Source organism: Capricornis sumatraensis, chromosome 10 (genome assembly GCF_032405125.1).
Source record: "Capricornis sumatraensis isolate serow.1 chromosome 10, serow.2, whole genome shotgun sequence".
In the NCBI taxonomy this organism is placed as follows: domain Eukaryota; kingdom Metazoa; phylum Chordata; class Mammalia; order Artiodactyla; family Bovidae; genus Capricornis; species Capricornis sumatraensis.
In genome coordinates this window covers 82,378,403-82,395,480 of record NC_091078.1, presented here as the reverse complement: position 1 = coordinate 82,395,480, position 17,078 = coordinate 82,378,403, and positions in this window count along the sequence as shown.

Below are 17,078 nucleotides of genomic sequence, written 5' to 3'. Positions count from 1 at the left end.
ACTGAACTTCTGTTTGGAGACCTCTTGAGAAAGGAAGCTCCCTATTCCAGTCCTTTGTCCTTCAATCATTTATATGCCTCATCCATCCCTTCATTCATGGGAACATTCAGCCAAGTATTTATTGAGTCCCGTGTACCAGTTCCTGAGTAAGTGATAAACAGATAAACACAACAGCCTCTTTCCTGGAGCTTAAGGTCAGTTCAAGGAGTTGACTCACTGGAAAAGACTCTGATGCTGGGAGGGATTTGGGGGCAGGAGGAGAAGGGGACGACAGAGGATGAGATGGCTGGAGGGCATCACCAGCTCAATGGACATGAGTTTGGGTGAATTCCAGGAGTTGGTGATGGACAAGGAGGCCTGGCGTGCTGCAATTCATGGGGTTGCAAAGAGTCAGACATGACTGAGCAACCGAACTGAACTGACCTGAAGGTCAGTTCATCTTCAGCATGGTGCTTGTTTTCAATATTTTTCTTGGTCACATAACTCCTTCATTCTTCATGGTCTTTGTTCTTTTAGGTCTAGAGTAGATTTTCAATTTTTGAGAATATTTAGAAATGCTTCCCCTTCTTTACTGAAATGAATTCCATTTCCTTCCTGAAGTGAATGTCACAGATACAGAGATATCTGCACACCTCCAAATTAATCTACATGATGAATTAACTATAATTGCTAGAACTTAAAGAAGAAGTTGGATAACAAAATCATGCGTGTTTCAGTAGGTAAATATTCTAGGATTAAACTAGATCGTGTATTGAAGTAATGGATGCCAATACGAGATACAGAATCAGGTTTATAGCAGGGGATTGCCAGCATTTCTATAAAGGGTCAGATAGTTAATATTTAAGCTTTGCGAGCCATTCTCAATTCTGCTTTTTTACTGCAAAAGCAGCCATAGATAATATAGAAATGGATGAGCATGGTTGTGTCCCATATAACTTTATGTACAAAAACAGGTGGCAGGTTGGATTCGGCCAGCTGCATGGACTTTGCAGACTCCTAGCAGATACGATGGCTATGAATGAAGACTGATAAGGATATGTCAGGTAGACAATACAGATATCATTAGCATTATTGTTGGTGAAAGAATCTTCCACAGTACTGATGAGTACCTTTTGGCAAAGTTCTGAAGGAAACAAAATACAATCCTCCTTTTGTCTTCATAGTAGTTACTTTTATGGAAATTTACTGTATGATACTACCTGACCAAACAGCCCCACATTTTTTATTTTTTGCATTTTTACCTAGCTTTAGGTAAGTGTGCACAGTTTTCTCCTCTTCTAAATGCTTGTGGGATATTTTAAAGACCTTTGTTTGGGATGCAGAATTGTTTTTTGTTGTGAGGACTGAAGTGGTAACTGAAAAAAGTTTTGCCTCTCTGGCTACTGCCCATTAAATGGCTCCTGTGCTCCTCAGCTTTGCGACCACCAACCATTTCCCTCCCCCAACCAATAACTTATATGCCTCCACTTATATAGCATCATCCACCATTGAGAACCACAGTTCTGGACTCACCCCCTGTATTAAGCTGCTCTTGCTGCCATAACAGAAAATGGTATGTGCCATGTGCTCGGTCGTGTCTGACTCTTTTTGACACCATGGACTATAGCCGGCCTCCTCTGTCCGTGGAATTTTCCAGGCAAGAATACTAGAGTGGATTGCCATTTCCTCCTCCCCATCCTCCTGACCTAGGGGATGAACCGATGTCTCCTGTGTCTCCTGCACTGCAGGCGTATTCTTTACCCACTGAGCCATCGAGGGAAGCTTAACAGAATACTATAGACATAAACAGAAAAGTATTTTTCACAGAAAGATCAAGGTGTTGTTAGGTCTGGTTTCTCCTGAGGTCTTCCTCCTTGGGTTGCAGACACCCACCCTCACACTATGCCAGAACAGAGCTTTTTCTCCGCATGAGTGTGCTCTTGGTGTCTCTACTTCTTCTTACAAGAACATCAGTACTATTAGGTTAGGGTCCCACTCTTAAGGTGTTAGTCACTCAGTCGTGGCCAGCTCTTTGTGACCCCTTAGACTGTAGCCTGCCAGACTCCTCTGTCCATGGAATTCTCCAGGCAAGAATACTAGAGTGGGTAGCCATTCCCTTCTCCAGGGCATCTTCATGACCCAGGGATCAAACCTGGGTCTCCTGCATTGCAGGCATTCAGACTTCTTTATCATTTGAGCCACTAGGCTTATGACCAGACTTAAGCTTAATTACCTTTTTAATGGCCCTGTCTCTAAATACAGTCATAATGAGTGTGTTAGGGTTTCAATGTATACACTTTGGGGAGACAGTTCAGTTCATAGTACTTCTTCAGCTCTACCATCTACCTAAATCTTCTCATCCTGTCCTTTGCTCAGGGTTCATGTAAAGTTTATTCCTCAACACAGCGTTCCTGGATGATGGTAAATATAATAATAAAGCACATGGCTTTCCATGTCAGCTTATACTTGACAGAGTAATTTTATATAACTACTGCTTCTTGAAACAATCTCTTTCCTTTGCTTCATCTAGTTTTAAAAAGTATATAACATTTAAAATTTATAGAAAATATACATGCAGCAAATACCTATGGATCCACACCCAAATTTAACAAATGCCATGTTATAGTCATACATGATTCAAATTATTTTATGAAATAAAGTACTGCAGGTTCTGCCGAAGTGCTTCTGTACCACTTTCCCAATTTCATTCCTTCTCCCACCCTAAAGTTGGTGTTACTTCACATCCATGTTTTTATACTTTCAGTATATATGGAAATGGGGCTTCCCTCATAGCTCAGTGGTAAAGAATCTGTCTGCCAATGCAGGAGATGCCACTTTGATCATCACAGTTTGGGAGTCACAGGTGCAAACTGTAACACATACACACACACACACACACACACACATTTTACATGTATAACTGAATCACTTTTCTGTATACCAGAAACTAACACAATTTGTATTTCAACCATGTGTACATGCTGAGTTGCTTCAGTCGTGTCTGACTTTTTCTTACCCTATGGACTAGGGTAGAGTGCCAGGCTCTTCTGTCCATGGGATTCTCCAGGCAAGAATATTGTAATGGATTGACATGCCCTCCTCCAGGGGAGCTCCTGACCCAGGGATCGAACCCATGTCTTTCACGTCTCCTGCATTGGCAGGTGGGTTCTTTACCACTAGTGCCATCAACTGTACTTCAACAAAATAAAAAAGAATAATGTGGAGATATATAGATCTAGTTTATACCTTTTTAATCGCCATGTATCATTGCAAGAATATGCTATTTATCTGTTGTTTTTTTGATAGGCATTATGCTTTGTGATTTTTCACATTACAAATGTCTATGTATGTCATCTTGTGCATGTGTGAGTTTCTCTAGAGAACTCGTAAAGTGAATTGGTGGTTTGTTGTTTCATAGCTAAGTCATGTCCAACTCTTTTGTGACCCCATGGACTGTAGCCCACCAGGCTCCTCTGTCCATGGGATTTCCTAGGTAAGAATACTGGAGTGGGTTGCCATTTCCTTCTCCAGGGATCTTCCTGACCCAGGGATTGAACCTGAGTCTCCTGCATTGCAGGTAGATTCCTTATCACTGAGCCACCAGGGAATCCCTGAATTGGGTGGCAGAGGAGGTTATTGTTTCTAACATAGCAACAAGCCTGGAGGGAGGTATTCCTGGGCTGCCAGGCTGGTTGACTGGTGCCAAAGCTATCCAGGTTTGTTTCATCTCTCTGCTCTGTCATTCTTAGAGTGCACTTTTACCCACAGGTTTGCTGTTTTATAACCACAACATAGTTACAGCAATTCCAGGGATTGTGTCATGCTCCAATCAGGAAGAATATAAAGTAGTCTAGCCCTTTAAACAAGTCTTCAAAGAAGCCCTACTCAGTGATTTACGTTTACACTCCATTGGCTAGAACAGGGTCATGTGGTTCATCTGTCAGCAAATTACAGGCAAGTTTCTGGACAACATAGGGCTGTGGAGGGGACTGACCAGTGGTATTGACATTGGCCATAGTGCCTAGGGAATCATGGCTGGGCCCTACAATATACACATCTTCAACACCCCCGGGTGCTGCCAGATGTGGTTGCTCCTAGGTGTGGCCAGATGCCCCAATGTATAGATGCTCCAAAGTACTTGAACCAATTAAGAGTATTGTCAACAGACTGTAAAAGGTATTGCTTCCCTATGCCAAAAGAAAAATAGAAGAATTATTATAAAATTACTGTGTGCATGACAGTGGATCAGGTCATTTACAAAAACAAACAGACACACAAACCCGCAAAATCAATACTTTTAGAGCCTTCAGCAAAGTGCTTAAAGCTTATGAGTGCACTGTCAGACACAGCTTTTGGAGTCCCTGCCACCTACTGATGGGTGATTTTATATGTTTTTTCTGAGCCTCAGTTTCCTTATCTGTAAATTGGGAATGAAAGAATATCTATCTCATAAAGATGCTTTAAATGACTAAAAGAGAAAATGATTCTGAATGACTAGCATAGCACCTTTATGGAAGGAGGCCGCAATCAATGTTTCCTACTGATACTAACATCATTACCTAGAGATTCTATGCCATATGTGAGTTGAACACATTTCTTAATCTTCAAATTAGGAAACAGATATAACACAAGTTCTACTTATGGGAAAACAGGTCCAAATACTTGAAATGGGACCATTTTGGAAAATGTGGAATGATTCTAATGTCTTAATGTGTATGCTTATACTAAGCCACATCATTTCTGGCTTCTATAAGTTTGTAGAAAACAGAGCATGCTTCAAAGAGGAAAACAGGGAAAACAGGTAGCCTGAGACTAGATGACCATTATTTAAATCCATATCTTACTCTTTACTTCGTAGATATAATCACTGTTTTTCTTTTATTTAAGCCCTCGGAGAACAAAGATAAGAATATGAACCTGAAAGTTATTTTCTTTATTTATGAGATTTAACAATATGCATTAAGATATGAGTAGTATGGAGAAGTGGGAAAGCAATAAAGATTATTAATAGATTTTTATAGGGAAAAATTTAAGCAGCCAAGGTTATTAATCCAGAGAAGACAAAGCTAAATGGAAATATCATAATTATCATGAACCCCCTGAGAATTACCTCCACAGGGAACCGAATGAAGAGAAATGAATTTAAATGACAGGAAGAGGGTTTAGGCATCCTTTCAGGGAAGAATGTTCCAGTAATAAGTACTGTTAAACTTTGTCTAGGTTTCCAAATCATTGAGTAGAGTGACCGAGGAAAAGACACTGCCTGTTACTTTTCTGCAATTGTGTATATCCCTTTCGAGTCACGAAAAAAATTCATTTTCAGGAACTGTATCACCTGATTCTAAACCTTAAAAGAAGTGGCATGCTTTGTGATTTTCAAAGGCACACAACATATGTTTACTGAGGTATCTACTTACATCTCAGGCAAAATGCTAGACTTTGGGGACACAAAAAGATATTTGCTGGAGTTAGACACTGCCCACATAGAGCTTATAGGCCACTGGCACCCCACTCCAGTACTCTTGCCTGGAAAATCCCATGGATGGAGGAGCCTGGTAGGCTGCAGTCCATGGGGTAGCTAAGAGTCAGACACGACTGGGCGACTTCACCTTCACTTTTCACTTTCATGCACTGGAGAAGGAAATGACAACCCACTCCAGTGTTCTTGCCTGGAGAATCCCACAGATAGGGGAGCCTGGTGGGCTGCCATCTATGGAGTCGCACAGAGTCAGATACGACTGAAGCGACTTAGCAGCAGTAGCAGCAGCAGCACTTACTAAATCATGATAGATGCTACAGGAGCTCCAAAGTCCTTTAATCCTGTTGGATGGGGCTGGGCAGGGGGATCCACAAAGGCCTTCTGGAGGAGGCGAGGTCTAAGCTGGAACCTGATGGATGAGCAGGAATCAGTTGGGTGAATGGAAGAGTCAGTAGGTGGTTGGTGATTAGAAGTGAGGAGGGGCAGGGATGTAGGAGAGCAGCCTCTCTCATGGGGAGAGTGAGTCTGGGCAATGGTCTGAACTGGAGGAATGCAGAGCCAGAGCCACTGCTTGTTGCCTGTAGCACTTTTACTTTCATGGTACTTTTCTATTTCTTTCTTGTTGTCTTAATAACCATGACATCATCATTTTATCTTTAGAACTGTTGAGAGGCTCCACTTGAGCAGTAACTTTGGTGGAACAAACGTCTCCTGTTTTCTCTTTAGCTATGTGTTCGCTTGAATACGCAAATGGGGGAGGGAGGAGGAAAAAGCTGGAAAAGTGGAGATAGACGCCTGTCCTGGAGGCTAAATTACCCTGCCTCTTCTGTTTCAGTAGTTCATATTGTAATCCACTGGCTTTGTGGCTGTGTAACCACTTCCGATGGAGCAGGATGATTAAAAGAGTGTGTTCTGGAGCTAAAGTCCCTGTTTCAATAGAGAATAACTGGCAGGGTGACTTTGGGCAAATAAATGCTGCTCTCTGGACCTCAACATATCCATCTGTAAAATGGGAATACAAAAGCAATCAGAACTATTGTGAGCATTGAATAAGCTAAGTTACATAATGTGCTTAGAATGGTGCTTGCCACATAGATAATCTTAAGGAGATGGCTGGCAATGATCATCATCATTATGTTATATAGAATGTAAGTAAAAAAAAAAGAATGTAAGTCAGAGAGCAGTAACAATTATAGTTCTTATTGACTTAGCATTTATTAGACAGCCACCATGCTTTGCCTTCATTATTTCATGTAATAGTCTCAACTACCTCAAAGAGGGGAACTAACCACTCCAGAACAGTTGTGGTGTGCTAAGCCCACCAGACCCAATCTTGCATCACTTTGATAAGGAAGACTGCATTCTGGTTCCTTTTACTTTCCACTCAGAGTGCTTTGATTTCTTTATGGCTGTGTTGGTAGACTCTTTTTAGAATCATGTGGTCAGTCTAGAAGTATGATCGGCTCTAAAAATCTCCTAGCAGTTATATTAATAAACATGGCTTAGATAAGTACCAGAGAATTGGCCACCATCACCAAGGAGCAGCCAAAGGAATGTTAACCAACATAATTTTTGCTCAAACTGTCAACAAATATGTCTGGGGCACACCATAAGATTTAGTTGCTCCCAGAGATGTAGATGGTAATACAACTCAGGGGAAAAAGTTTATTCTCAGTCTTCAGCTGCGTACATGGGGGCTCAAGAGTCCTAAGCAGAAGTGACAGATTCAACATGGCCTTTGTGACACAACATGGCCCAAGAGCTAAGAGCAGGGTTTGCCATCCAATGTACTGAGCTATTCACACACTTCAGTCTGTTTTTTTGGTCACTTTTAGAGTGGTAAATGGAGAAGGCAATGGCAACCCACTCCAGTACTCTTGCCTGAGAAATCCCATGGATGGAGGAGCCTGGTAGGCTGCAGTCCATGGGGTTGCGAAGAGTTGGACAGGACTGAGCGACTTCGCTTTCACTTTTCACTTTCATGCACTGGAGAACGAAATGGCAACCCACTCCAGTATATTTGCCTGGAGAATCCCAGGGATGGGAGCCTGGTGGGCTGCCATCTGTGGGGTCGCACAGAGTCGGACACTACTGACGTGACTTAGCAGCAGCAGCAGCAGAGTGGTGAACACAGCCAAAGACTTTTCTCTGTATCCCCGTTTCACTAACCAGTGAGATAGGGAGGTGAATACTTAAATCCTCAACTCTTTTCAGACTTTTTGTGAATATTAATAGAAATAAAGAACAAATGCAAGCAATACAGTATATTATTATACATGGTTACCACCCAATGTTAGCTATTACTCTTTAGGCCTAGATAATACCATATAATTAATGCTTTGTTTTTGCAGAGGATAGTACTTCCCAAAAGGTTTCTTTAGCAAATGTGTCCTGATGCAAAGGGTATGAAAAATAAGAAATTTTGAAAGGGCAGAGATGTTGTTCAGAGCTAATGAGGGAATCATTGGGCTGAATTTGGGATGAAACTTTAATAGCACTCCCTGTATTCTGTGCTGTCGTGGTCCCTTACCAAGCTCTAAAGGACCCTGCACATTTGGAGACAGAATGCTAGTCTGGGAGGTAGGGGAAGATGGCTGGGGAATAGGGTGGTCCTGTCGCTCCCTCCAGACAAAGATTAACAATGACTTAATTCCAGAAATATTGTCAGCAAGTAAAATAAATAGACTAATCACTGTGGGCAAATTGTATGTTAATGTATCTAGGCTTTGTTTTCAGTTTGACCCTTAAAGATACATTTAATCAATCTAGATGGATGAGTCATCCTGTTCTTAATTAATCCTTCTGGACATTTATAGAGAAAAGGCAAACTCTTCACAATGACCTTATAAACATGTTTGAGGTTAGTATGGATTTTTATTTATGTGCACAGCACGAGCAGTCGTTATTTCTAAATGATGGCTTATTTTGAATGTTCTCAGACTTTCAAAGTGTTTTATTTCCACCCTTGGAGAGAAACAGGGGTAAGTTGAAAGGAAAGATGGCCATTTCCTTGGCATGAACTGGGTAACCTTTCTGGAAAGGACATGTTTGTTTGGATTTTATGGCATTACAAGCAAAGACTGGCAGGAGGACATGGGGGCAGTTGGTCTTCCTGAAGCCTTTGCTGGGAAATGGAGTCACATTCAGAGATGGGTCTCAGCTGGGGTGACCCTGGGCTCACTCTCCTTACCCATGGAAAGCATCACTATCAAAAGCCTTTCCCTGAAGCTGAGAGGCTGGTTCTTCCAATGAACGCCAACACAGTGCCCAATGGCCTTTATCATGGGCTACTGTTCTGTTGGACATTGCTGGGGAAACAATCATTTGCTGGGACTCAGGAAGGTCAGTTCTGGTGCTTTTTGATGTTAGGATTTGACTTAAATTGGGGTCAGTTCTTCTAGGACACAAGCTTTGTGTGTCTGTGTGTTGTAGAGAATGCCATCATTGCTTGGTCCTCCAGCTCCTCTGGTTCGTCAGAATTGTGGACCCCAGGATCCTTTCGCTACTTTTGTGGTCCAACCTTTTAGCCTTTGGTGTTTGTTTGTATTGAGTACCTATACTGAGCGACTAAGCAGAGCAGAAAACGCAATAAAACCCCAGCCATCAGCAAAGAAGAATTGAAGAAGATGGAGCAAAGCAAGCACAGCAGCATATGTTTCATGAAGATTCTTCAAGCTGCCACATGATAACCTGCATTTATAGCGTATTGGCCAGAATTTAGACAAACAGTCCCAACTCTGATAAGTACAGACTTTGTTTTGGGTGGTCAAATACCCAGCTAAAAATCAGAGGTTTCTATCTACAGAGAAAAGGAAAAGCATGAGAGAAAAATAAGCAGTTCATAATACAACATATTTCAAGGAATATGATTTGTCATGTCTAAATATACAACTGTACCTCCTCACTAAAGTTAATCTAAGCTGAGTATTTTGCACCATCATCATCCCATTATGGTATCTTGCATTTCTTTCTACCTTTCTTTCCAAAGAAAAAGAGATGTCTGATTTAGCAAGAATGCATTTCTATATTCAAAGTTGAAATGTGAGGCTAAACCTCAACCACTTGAAATAAGATAAAAGAAATTCCCTTAGTAGAGGAAAATATACAGATGATTCTATTAACATAAGCATCTTTTCTTGAACTGAGTCTCCTGCAACAAAGGAATTGGAAATGCTCTTCCCTTATCCTGAAGTATTCCTGACAACTGCAGATAGCAGCATTACTACCAAAGGATTGGAAAGGATGCAAACAGTAGACTTTCAGAGGACTCTATTCCCAATTTCAAACCTGGAAAGGGTATGTTTAAAACCTTTCAGTGTACTGGCTAGGAAGGCAAACAGTGGAATCAGCTTGGCAGAGCTAAGAAATGGTGATTCGGTTTACAAATGGGTTACTTCGGGGCAAATGCTTGCTGTCTCACTTTACATGCTAGTTCAGTGCTTAAGAGAACAATGCCATCAACTGAGAGTTCCTTTGAAAATGAAATGAGACATTGCATGTAAAGCTCACACAGAGCCTGGTTCATTATATATACTAAAAAAATATTGGGTTTTCCAGGTTCAACCTAGATTATAAGATAAGAAAATAAATCTGTATTTTTTTTTTCTGCCAAGGGACCGTTAGAGATATCCTTGAATCATATATATGGCATTATTTATTTCTTCACTTACTGGTTCATTCATTAATTCAACAAATATTCAAATCCTACTACGTGCCAGGTCCTAGTAGGTACCATTTACTGTAAGGGGCAGGAATTATAATAAATACCAAGATGAATAAAACAACTTATGTCCTTAAAGGAGCTCACTGCTTAGTGGAAAATGGAAAAAAAAAAGAAGTGAGCAATTACGTTCCAGTGAGAAAAATTAGAAGTGTAGTGTTATTAAAATGAAGAGAGAATAAGAATCATGAGCATCAAATCTGTGGCATTTCCTTGGTGAAATAAGATATCTTTTATCATCAGCTTTTTTTTAATGGGGGAAAGAGAAAAAAGAAATTGTATATTAAATGTATATAATGATTCTGAGGCCTATCTTAGTTTTAGAAACATGAATATGTCAAGAAAAATGAAAGCTTATCTAACAGTTGCGGAAAACAGTCACTGAGGGTAGTAAATTACATGGATTTGTTAGACGACATAACATTGGGTTAGCATGCTAGCTGCAGGCCTATAGACTAGAGCCTTAGAGGGGAACTTCCAGTGGGGAAAGTTTCTTTCCATCAGATGGGACTCACTCCCAACTTACTCCTATGGCATGGCCTGGGTACCAAGGAGGATAAGCATCAGATTTTGAAGTATAGGTCTGTTTTCTGCTTCCCAAGCCTGGAAGCTAATTTGTTTCTTATCTTCCTCCACTGGCCTGTAGTGTTACCACAGTCATAGCAGGAACCCTTGGACTCTAAGAGGATGGAGTGCTGTGAAGTCGGCACATCTTTTCTAATAGCTATGATTCAGAACCTGCCATCGACATCCTAGTACCACATGTACCTGCCAACTTGCAGCATTTCACTGCTCTTAAGACCACAACATTTAACATGGCCTGAAAGACCTGCGTGATCTAATTCTCATCCCCCTGAGCCACTTCAATCCACGAGAGCAATTCCATGGTCATTTTTAGTGTCTATGTGCCTGGAGGTGTTGTACCATGTTATACCATTCTTGCTCTTCTTCAGTTTCTCTGGCTTTTTTCTCACGTCTGAATATTCATTTCCACTTGTTATGGCATCTGTGCATATGTCTAAAGGGTTCTTTCCTTCTGCTCTTTATCTAGATTATTTGGATCTCACCTCAAGAGCTTCATTTCTTCTTGAAGGCTTATCTAATCCTCCCATTTTGGGGGGCAATGGGATGTTACTCACCAGTTAACCTCTCAAGGTGTTTGTGTACGTGTTTCACAATAAGACCTAGAGACAGTCCTTTCCTGCTCATGTTTCTTTGATTCTTTTTTCTTGGAAACTATCTCTGCCGCAGGTTATTTCTTTCTTCTAGGTCACCCTGTACAGAAGTTCTTTTAGACATCTTATTCTCTTCATGTCAATGTAACAGGAAGAATAATATTGATAATAATAGCAACTGACATTCAAGGTTCTATGTGTCAGCCTCGTCTGTAGGTGACCATCAAGCACGGCTCCCAACCTCACACACTGTTGACAAGTTTCTGTATCCTAACAGAAATCCCCCTGCTTGGACTACTTCAATCCCTGTGAACAGGGGAATGCCTGTTCTAATTGGCCAGACTGGGTTTCCAAACCCATCACTGTGGTAAGGAGCAGAGTATAATCCTGCCTTTCATTCATTTGGGGCCCATCCCTAAAGCTGGGAGTGAAGCAAATCTGATGCTATGGCTGCTACCTGATAGGACACAGGTAGAACTGACATTGAAGATGCAAAAACCAAGTTCACTGCAGCCGTGCTTTCCTCAGGCATCCCACTATTCCAATCTAGTGGGGAAGTTTGCACTCCACACTTCTCAACTTTGACACTGGTGCTTATTTCAGACCTTGAGAGTAGGCAGATTAACACCTCTTACTTCACGATTATTTTATTCGCAGCTACAGTGTTTGCAGGGACTAAAAGCCTATACTCCACTAATTTGTAGCACTAATCTCTGACAAAGTAAGGATACCTTGGGTGGGTGAACATATTATTAAGTTTATTGAGCCGCATTTAGCACCACATCTGGAGGATCTCTCCACAGTAAGATGACTGATTAGAATCGGACATGACTGACTCATGCTTTCACTTTTTTAACAGCTTATGACCAGAGATGTGTTAATGTCTTTTAACATTTCAATATTCACTTTTATAACAAATCGCTGGCCACCAGAAATTCGTTTCTACAAAAGTCTCCTGGTCAATAATGTGTTAAGAACCAATCACTTCTACTCTGTGGACATCTGAAACTGTGCTTATTCACATCCTCAGTTTTGTCCAACTCTTTGTGACCCCACGGACTGTAGTCTGCCAGGCTCCCCTGTCCAGGGGATTTCCCAGGCAAGAATACTAGAGTGGGTAGCCATTCTCTTCTCCAGGGCACCATCCCAACCCAGGGATCGAACCTGAGTCTCTTACTTGGCAGGAGGATTCTTTACTGGGATGGCTCAATGGTAAAGGATCCAGAAGGGAGCCTGGCGGACTATAGTCCATGGGGTCGTGGAGGAGTCAGATACGACTTGGTGACTAAACAAGTATTTCATTGTATATATGTATTTACTCACACCTACTTTAAAAACTACTTTTCAAAGATGGCTCAATCTCATCCTGCCAACAATAAGATTAGAAAAGTAAGGACTGTTGTTAAAAATTACCAGTAAAAGGGATCCACATATGTAGAGAAAATAAGAGTTCTCTAACATGTATCATATTCACATGGGGTTCTTAAACACAAATTCCTGGCCTCCACTCTCATAATTTTTGATTTATTACATCAAAGGTAGGGCCTAGGCATTTGCTTATTTGATAAGTTCTGTGCTGCTGCTGCTGCAGGCATCAGGCTTTGAGAAGCAGTGTACTATCATGATCCCATTTGAAAATTTGAGATAGCAGCTAGAATTTATCCAACATTCCCTTTTGAAAGTACGACTCTAAATTTGTAAACACCATTATCAGCTATCAGCTCACTCCAGGAGAGCAGTTTCATGACTGTTTTTACATCTGTGTGCCCACGTGGTTTCTTTACCGTGTCTGTGCACGTGTGCGCAGTCGTGTCCAGCTCTTTGCGGCCCCATGGATTGTAGCCCTGTCAGGATCCTCTGTCCATGGAATTTCCAGGCAAGAATACTGAAGCAGGTTGCCATTTCCTACTCCAGGGGATCTTCCTCACCCAAAGATCGAACTCCCATCTTCTGTGTTTCCTGAATTGGCCAGTGGGTTCTTTACCACTGGGCCTCCTGGGAATCCCTATTCTGTCTGTATTAGAATGGAAAATTACCCCTCCTTCTCTAACAATGAGAAACTGTCCTCTGACCCCACCTTTTAGTGTCCAGTTAACCACAGGTGGATTGAAAAGCTGACTTTGGGAACAGACCAAGTTCTCTTCTAATCATTCTGATAGTATCTGTATGAGCAGAGCTGTCTAAAGCTTGGCTGCTGCTGCTGCTGCTGCTAAGTCGCTGGCACATTGCTAATGCCTCTTCCAGTTTTATGGTAATTAAACCTCACCCTACTCCTATTAGTGTTAATATTATTCCTATCTTCTGGTGAGGGAACAGAGCCTGAGAACAGGTTAAGTGACTTCCCCTCTTCACCAAACAAGAATTCAGTCCCTTGGTCTGACCCCAAGTCCAAGCTCTCAACAATCCAGTTATACTGTCAGATGAAACTATACAAGAAAAGTGAACTCTGGAGATTCTTTCTACCATGATCTGAGAAGCTCTCTTCTTTCTGCCCAGATTCCAATCCTATGCACCAGGATTTCCCCAATCTAAAGAAAACAATGAAAGGACTATGATTCCTGAATACCTATTAATCAGAGAGAAGCAAAAACTCCTTACCATAGCACATTACTATTCATACCAGTGTCTCTAGAGAGTAACCATCATTACTTTGATGGGTGCTGGAGGGAGGATAAGAATGAGATCAGCCCCAAATGGATCCAGAAATTATTGGCAAATACAGCTGTGCAGGGTGTGTTTAGTACTTTTTCCAACCTTTGATAGAAGATGAAGAACATGTGACAGTAAGGAGTTATGTTGACAGTAAGGAGTTTGAATATGCAACTCAAAATAAAAAGTCTTACCACAGGAAAAATGAAGTCACTCAGGAATAGAGAAGGGAGATAAGAAAGGGTGAATGGTGCATTTCTCTGCTACTCAGACTTAGCCAGGACTGTGTCACATTTCTCATCCCTGAACTGACTGCCCCTCAAATTATTTCTAAACTTCTAACCCCAGATTTTTTCTTAGGCAGTGAAAAAAATCAACCCTAGGTTTGACTGTATGCATTGGTGAAAAGTTTGGAGGCTTCCCAGGTGGTGCAGTGGTAAAGAATCCACCTGCCAATGCAGGAGATGCAAAAGATGTGGGTTCTCTTGGAGTAGGAAATGGCAACCCGCTCCAGTATTCTTGTTGGAAAATTCCATGGACAGAGGAGTCTGGCGGGCTGAAGTCCATGGGACCGCGAAGAATCGGACATCACTGAGCACACACAGACACAATTTTTTGTTTTTACTGTCAAATAACTGTAGACATGAACATGAGAATGAGCTAAAAACTAAACCTTGGCTACAAGAGTATTTATAAATAGTTGGGCTAGGAAGACAAGTGTTTGGTGGTTTTTCTCTACATTTGCTCCTGTAGAAGGCTGTATGTTTCGATTTGCTCTGAAACCTGTCAGGCAATTTGGTGTGACTTTGGACTTGACTTCCATGTCTTTTCTATTTATTATTTTAGAATCACTGGTCCCAGTAAGTTTTCCTGTTCAACATGGATTTCCATTAAATGGCAAAGACATCTTAAATCTGTCTACAGTTTTAGGACAGATGGCCAAAACTCTTTACAATAACCCTGGGTGGGCATTCACTGAAGGGCTCATTGTCTTGTTTATTTACTCAGTTCAAAGGTAGGAGGTTGCCCGTCAGCTCTGGGAATGAATACAGATGCTGTGGTGAGGAGCAGTTGAAAGCTAGTGCAAGCTAAATGGTTGAGCTTGGAGGAAGATGGCTGGAACCATAACCTAGCCAAGGTCAGAGATGAGTGCTGTTACTATTTCATTAACATTATCATCATCACTACTATTTCCCAAATTACCCTTTAATGGAGCCAGTATAGCTTCAAGTCTGGAACTAAGACATAGATCACTTACCCTCTGTTCAGCAGACATTAGAAATGTCCAAGGCAGATTTCAGCCCTTTTAGCTCTAAATATAATCTTGATCTTCTACAATGGTTATTTGGCTCTTATTTATGTGTCTGCTTAGGATTTGCCTTTAAACTTTCCTGCACCAAGGGTAAAGTCACAATTGGTATTATTATGCATTCAGGTGGCTCACAGTTTTGTGAGTATTGTTAGTTAGTTAGTGTTAGTCACTCAGTCGTGTCTGACTCTGCAACCCCATGGACTGTAGCCCACCAGGTATTCTCCAGGCAAGAATACTGGAGTGAATTGCCTTTTCTTCCCCAGGGGATCTTGCTGACACAGAGACAGAACCTGGGTTTCCTGCATTGCAGGCAGATTCTTTACCATCTGAGTCACCAGTGAAATCCAGATGTTCACTATGGAGATCTTAAAAATAAATTTTTCTCAACATCATTTTGATACAAGTGGTTCCATTATGCTGACATATAAGGCACAAAGACAAAAGAAATTCTTCATAATGCCACTGCTGAGGGAATTAGACTTTTCTCCCTTGCCTTTTGCTCTTGGAGATGGTTTTTCTTAGACAAATTCTGCCTGGAATAATTCTGAGTATTGGAGGAAGATAGAATAGAGGAGGAGAGGGAAGATACATTTTTGTTGGCTTTCTACTCTTACAGTTCAGCTATGTTTTCAATTCTCCTCATCTCTGAAGACTTAAAATCATTCTAAATTCATGCAATGAGTTTAGAGTGAGAAGGAGATACAATATACACCTAGTTCCTACAGTTAACGGGTGGGCATTCTTTGATTTGCCAATTAAAAAATATGTCACCTGGAGTCCACTAGACTGTGAACTTCTTGAGGTCAAGTGCTGTTACAGACCCATTTCTGTGTCCTTGTGACCTGACTGAGTGCTTGGCCCAGAGAGGGTGTATATTCAAGGATCACTGGATTAAGTTGCCCCATTTCTGCATAGTTTTAAGTACAGAACTACAGTAAGTATAGAATAACATAAGATAAAATATAATAAAATATTTAAGTGTTAGGATATTGTTTTAAAGATGGAGCGCAGATATGGAGAGGTGGTGTCACTTCAGGTCACAGAGTCAGAACTATGAGGGCTGGCTTTAGGTCACAGCATCCCAGTATGAGGCTCTGCCCACCACAACCTTCATGTATAGCCAACAATATTTTTAAAGGTGACGTATTACCCTTAAAATCTTGTTATTCAAATGATTACACTGTAACCTCTAACATCCTAGAATATGACCTTATTTGAATATGGGGTCTTTACAGAGGTAATCAAGTTAAAAGGAAGTCACTGTGAGGGCTCCTAAACCATTATGCTGGTGTCCTTAGGAAAAGGAGAAATCTGAACACAGACATGAATGGAGCCAAGACAATGTGTACAGACCTAGGAAGAAGACAGCTGTCTACAAGCCAAGAGGAGACGCCAGGAACAGATTCTTCCCTCCCAGCCCACACAAGGAGCTCCCCTTGCCAACCTTGATTTTGGATTCCTGTTTTCAGAACTGTATGATAGTACATTTATTGTTCAACACAGAGAGTCTGTGATACTTTGTTACAGCATCCATAGCAAACAAAAACAGATTTTGGTATTAGTCTTCTAGGGCTGCATAAAAAAATGCCACAGATTGGGTGGCTGAGACAATGGAAGTGTACTATCTCACGGTTTGGAGACTAGGAGTCCAAAATCAGTACATCAGCATGGCTGCTTTCTCCCAGGGTCTTAGAGGCAAAGATCTATTCCAGGTTCTGTCCTTGGCTTGTAAATGGTTGTCTTCACATTCAAAAGGTGTTCTTA